The sequence below is a fragment of the Neopelma chrysocephalum genome, unplaced genomic scaffold, assembly GCF_003984885.1.
Source record: "Neopelma chrysocephalum unplaced genomic scaffold, ASM398488v2 Primary Assembly neopelma1_61b, whole genome shotgun sequence".
NCBI classification, from domain to species: Eukaryota; Metazoa; Chordata; class Aves; order Passeriformes; family Pipridae; genus Neopelma; species Neopelma chrysocephalum.
The window spans coordinates 9,003,556-9,009,555 of NW_020897717.1; the positions used below are offsets into that span (position 1 = coordinate 9,003,556).

Genomic DNA, 6,000 nt, shown 5'->3' on the forward strand with positions numbered 1-6,000 from the left:
CTGTAACACTGTAAATTACTAAAATACTACAGCAAACTGTGGTGGGTTGGCCTTGTCTGGATGCCAAGTGCCCACCAAGCCACTCTATCACTCCTCTCCTCAACAAGATGGGGAAGGAAAATAAGATGGAAAAAACCCCTCATAGGTCAAGATAAGGTAGTTTACTAAAGTAAAAGCAAAACATGTGCACACAAGCAAAGGAAAAAGATTTTATTCTCCACTTCCCATCAGTGAGTGATGTCTTGCCATTTCCCAGGAAGCAGGGCTTCAGCACGCATAGTAGTTGCTCTGGAAGGTAAACATTGTAAATAATGAATGCCCCCCTCTTCCTCCTCCTTCTTAGTTTTTATATCTGAGCAGACACCATAGGGTATGGAATGTCCCTTTGGTCAGTTTGGGTCAGCTGTGATGGTTTACCCCCTCCTAAGATTTTGCCCACCCTCCAAACCCACCCTGCTAGTGAGGGGAAGATGTTGGAGAGACAAATGTTCAGCAGTAGCCAAAACACTGGTGTGTAATGGGCACCTTTATAGCTGCCAATGCAAAGCACAGCACTCAGGGCTTCTATGGGGAAACTAACTCTATCTCAGCTAGACCCCATACACAAGTGGAAGATTTTTCCTTAATCTTCTATCTCCCTTAGATTTTATCCCCTCTGCAAAATATGATTCCTGCTGGCAGTATGAATTTTTCACCACTAGTGCAGAGGGACACTGTGATAATGTTTTCCTGTGATTATTTTGAATTCTATACTAATTTTGTTACCATTACTGGTAAATTCTGCAAATGATACAAAGTCCCACTTGAACAAGCACACATATGCTGTCTGACTTCATTATTAGATGGTTACCTCTCTCCAGCTATCACTTTTTTTGTAAAGTTGAAAACTGGAACTGCTTCATTTGGTTCTTTGCTAAATCCTATTGGACAGAACTTAATACCTAACACTTCCACTTCAGGCTAATATAAAGGGTCATAGCTTGCTGTAGAGGACATTCAGCTGTCTCGCATTACGCTGCTCTTTAAGGCCCGCTGTCTTTTCCTCAAAAAGGACCTAGGCCAGGACTTGTAGTATCAACCACCCCGTAAGTGACCCCATTGAATTGAAAACCAGCCTGAAAAGAAACCCAGCACTGGTGGTGAATGTGGTAAGGCAGCAAAGTCATCTCACAGGCAGAAGCCTGTATTTACACCAACCCATTTCCTAACATGGCCACAACTTCAAGTGTTGATACAAACACCTTGAAAACTCTACCACTAATAAAAACATTAGTTCCAGGCATTAATTTGTGGGAATGTCACTAAACCCCATGGCATCTATGAAATAAAAACACTGGAACAGGACAGAGCTCACTTCTTTCACTTTGTCACAAGGTTCATTCCTGAGAGATAGTATGGTAACTTCCTTTAAAAACTTACCCTTAGTCAGCCATACAGTCTCTAGGTAAACTGTTTCACCATCTAACAAATCTCGTAAGAAAGCTTTTCCTAAAATACCACTAAATGATCTGGTCTTTAAAGCCAGCAAAAACGTTTTCTTCTGCAGGCACAAAAATCACCGACCCTTTTGCAAGTTTTCAAATGCATGAAAAGTTCCGGTAATGCTCCTCTGTCAGCACACACTGCCTTTAAGTCTGAACAAACCCACTTCTTCCAAAGTTGCACAAGACTTCTGCTGTTAGACTCTGCCAGTACTTTGGGACTTGTAATTTCACTGTCACAGCATCAAATCAGTAAAGAAATATGGCAGTTAGGGACATCTCATATGCTCAGAATTTAGCTAATTTATATTGAAAAGCACTGGTTTTATTCAAGAGGTTTTTTTTAATTTTTACTCTGTTTTGCACACTACTTTTTGTTCTTTGTAAAAAATAAACTGTCAAACCCCAGAATTATAACAAGTTATAACAAACTACCACCACCTCTGAAAACAAAAAGAACATTCAATCTTTACATTGAGTTCAATTTGTATACTACCACATGGCTTTTGCTAAACTGTCAAAATAAAATACATAAATTGATAGAATAACAAATTACAGAAGATAACGCACAAGTTACTCTGACATACAGACACTAAAAAAAAGAAATTCTGAATTCAAACTAAGATGGAGAAACAATTATAACTTTATTTATTCATTTTTGCATTAAAATCAATAAAGCCGTCATTATTCTACAGATTCTTACCCCCGAAGTTTTGCAGTCTAAGGCCCCATTCTCAGTAACATACATGAATACTTGCTTGTGACTAACATTAACAGTATTCATTAGCTTGTGGGAAAAGCAATGAGAAACAAAAGTTAGTCCTTAAAACTAAGGCAAGTCAGTAGTTTAACAAGTACATGGTGTGTCCATCAAAAGGAAAGAATTTGGGAAGCCATCTGTGCACCTTAATGAAACAGTTTAATTTATTTCTACAACACATTTTAACCAAAATGCTCCAGACATTGGCAAAGTTCAGCCTGAGGTTCCTAAAGGTCCAATTATTTCTGGGGTCTACAATGAAATGAAACTTTTAACTCAATAAAATATCCAGTTGCACAGCAGACTGTAGACCTAAAAAATGAGATGTGTTAGTATTAACGAACAGCCGTAACAAATTCGTCAAAAAATAAATATGGACACTTTTCCAGTTTTGGAATTACTGAATTTCCTCCAGAGTTTTTATGGATAACAAATATGGGAAAATAACTAAAAAAATCTAATGTTCTGAAAGGAAGGGGAAAAAAATCTCAAAATAAAACTGGTGAGAGAGTACATAGCCAGTCTTTTATTTATACATCTAACATTTGGAGTGTGGGCTAACAGGGAGGAACTGTTCCTTCTTAGAACACCTCAAAAGGGCATAGAAAAATTTTCCCCGTTTGGACAGCATGTCCATCTCCATTTATTTCAACAGGAGCTGGCACGCTGGCTTTCCAGATTTAGAGAGAAATAAAAATAACTCCCCCAAAACCTACCAAAACACAATACAAAAAAAGTCCTGACACATCCTGATTAGGACAACAGGTACTATCACCATTCTCCTCACTGCAGCAGTCTCTGTTCAGTCCTCTGGGCTCAACCCCGTCCTGACCTGGCCACATCTCTTCCAGTCTCAGAGCAGAGGCAGTGACCAACTGAAGTGTTATTACTCAGAGGGAGGATAGAAAATAACTATAGTTTTTTTGGTTCCAGGTCTGGTAGGATTTTTTATTAACATTTTTATTGTGTGCTTCAGTTGGCTTCATTTTTCCTTTGTCTGGGTCAATATAAAACAAGGCATAATTAAACAATTCAGGAGCAGTTTGCTTGAATTCTAAAGGAATGCAGGGCCCTCGCTAAGTAATTGTAATAAATAATTTTATTTGCATGCTCTGTCCACAATAAGTGTAGGAACCCATAGTTACGGGTACTGTTTTTTGTTAATTAGCAAGGAGCTCTGCAGGTTGAATTACTGTGTTGTTACTAATTGTATCTTTATTTCTCAACTGTTGCCTAGTAGTCCCTAATTTAACAATACTTTAAAAAGCCACTTTTAATCCTACATTTTCATTATAAGCTGTCCAAAGAATAAAAACAAAAATTACCTAGTTTAGGCCCAGATTCAGAAAAATAACTCTAGTTAGGAATATGCTTGTGCTAGCTAGCAAGTCCTCTTTCTCTTTTTTTCTTTTTTCCTATTTTGGCTCTAAAACATCCCCTTTTAGCCACTGCCCTTGATCTAGACCACTTGATTAACTTTTTAAACAAACCTTGTATTTTACTATACAGCAGTTTCCAAGAATGTAATAATACGAAGAATTCCCAAATAATAGTGAGTTCAAGTCCCCAAATTATAACACATAACCTAACCTCTATAGTTAAATTTAAAAAGCAGAACAGTCTTTAAAGCCTCACTGCTTTTTCTCTGGACAGGAGCATCATACCTGTGAGGCTGACAGTGGTAAAGGCACTGCTAAGTGTTTTTTTTACAGCAGCCTCTCCAAGAAATGCACCTCAGAAAGTACCCAGTATAAAACTATTCTCAACACAGTGAATAAGTTTCTTGAACAGGGTTTGTATTTTGTAGCTTTTGCCTTACATGTGCTCAGAATTCCAGCTTTGGAGTTACATATTCTATAAAGTTGATCTCTTACCTCACAACTTTACTGACCGTGACCAGTTCCTTCTACTTTTTCAATTTTAGAACGTTTATCAACAGACAGAAACCAGCCTCTCCTCCAAAAAAATCCCTTCCTAGAATAGAGAAGAAAACAAAGCAAAACAAACCCTTCTCACTTCATTTCATAGTTTTATTGAGCCTAACATCTCATCACATATTTCCCACTTACTGATCTTCCTGTCAACAGGCTGCATTACTTGTAGCATTTGCTTTCCGTGTACACAGAACTTTGTTGCATTCTTTGACAGTGGGAGGAATAAACAGAAGTAGCCAAACAAGTCAGGAACACAAATCTGGATAGGAAGAAAAAAAGAAAGGAAAAAAATAACCCAAACACTTTGTTACTACCTTAGTACTACCAATTTTTAAATTTAAAATTTAAATATAGTGATTACATATTTTCTCATTCTAAGAATAATCTCTTATTGTTATCTCCTGCAGCTGCACTGAGAAAAAATTATTAATTTTCTAAATTTGATCATATCTTAAAGGTATTTTTTTCATGGCCTTTATCAGCACTGAACTCATATCTATAGCTAGTGGCTAGTATCACATGAGCTACAATTGTCATAAACACTTGCATACTTGCTATGGGGGAGTGGGTTATGCCTTTTCTAATTTTGGTTAATCTTTTTACAATCCAAGTAGAACAGATTGTGCTTCCACCGATTATTGTGAAGCAAAGATTGCTACCAGTTAATTAATACAAAAACTTCTGTGTAAAGTATCACACAGTACAGTGAAATATCAGGACATTCTTTAAAAAAAAGATGCAGCGTAATATTCAGACCTATCTGCAGCCTAACCAAAACAGAGTACATGGCATATAGGAAGGTGAAGTTAGGGAATGAGTGGATGGGCTGGGACACATGCTTGTTAGAAGTGAGCATTTACACATGAACATCAGCAGAAGCAACATCTATCAAAAATGCCCTTGACAGTTCTGAAATATCCATAGGGAGTGGATCTCTGGCAATGGCTCAGAGTGCAGCTCTGAAACCTGGATCATGTCCTTGGTTTTTCAGAACACTAGAAATCTAACACACATGGACCTCATAACAGGCTCCCAAACTATAACACATTTCAAGTTTTAATTAGGTAGACCCCTAAACTGAAGATAAAAGCCACCTTTACTAAAAGGGATGTAATTTAGATGAAAGATAGTGAACTACATATGAACAAGTAAAAACTTTACCTCCAGCATAAGAGAATGTAATGCACTGGCTGAGAATGAAGCTGAGTGGGTATTTTTCTAAAAACTATGTGGAAACCAATGATAGCAAGGTCCTAGTGGTATCCAGCATTTTCACCCTAAAGTTATATAGACATGAGCTTTTGTTTTTCCTCTCTGTTTAACAAACACTCTGGCAGAAATTTTGTGAACTGTTTAGTCTTCCCAAGGAGAATTTTCCTACTGTAGACTGACCCTTTACGTATTTATCCATACCCTCAAATGCAAAATATTACAGATTTCAGTTTTATATTTATGTAGTTTTATCTGCCTCAGATAGGAGAAGAGAGAATATAATCGCTGGAAACATTATACAATACAAACCAAAGAGCCAGATACATCCATATTGATTTGTTTGTTGTTGAGTTGCTAGTTTTTTTAACAGACTACACTTAAGAGGACCATTTGTACTTGTAGAAAAATCCAGTAAAATTGTATTATAATAACAATTTCCATGTGGAAAAATAAATCTTATATGTATCAGAAAAAATTATCTAATGGTTATATTTTTATTGCTTGCAATTCCGTCTGACAGATATTTTCAAAATGGAACCTCTTGTTGATCCTTCCTAAACTACATAACTGGACTGTAGATCATTACATCAGCCAAACAATAGTTACACTAGGA

At 36.9% G+C, this 6,000-nt stretch overlaps 1 long non-coding RNA gene across 2 annotated transcripts in view; it reads right to left on the reverse strand.

Moving 5' to 3' along the window:
- Positions 1 to 4,257: 4,257 nt before the first annotated feature.
- The window catches only part of LOC113966806, an 8,178-nt gene continuing 6,435 nt past the window's right edge, over positions 4,258 to 6,000 (reverse strand). For both annotated transcript variants that reach the window (XR_003533967.1, XR_003533966.1), the window contains one exon: positions 4,258 to 4,434. This is a non-coding gene — a long non-coding RNA (uncharacterized LOC113966806). The remainder of the gene's footprint in view (positions 4,435 to 6,000) is intronic.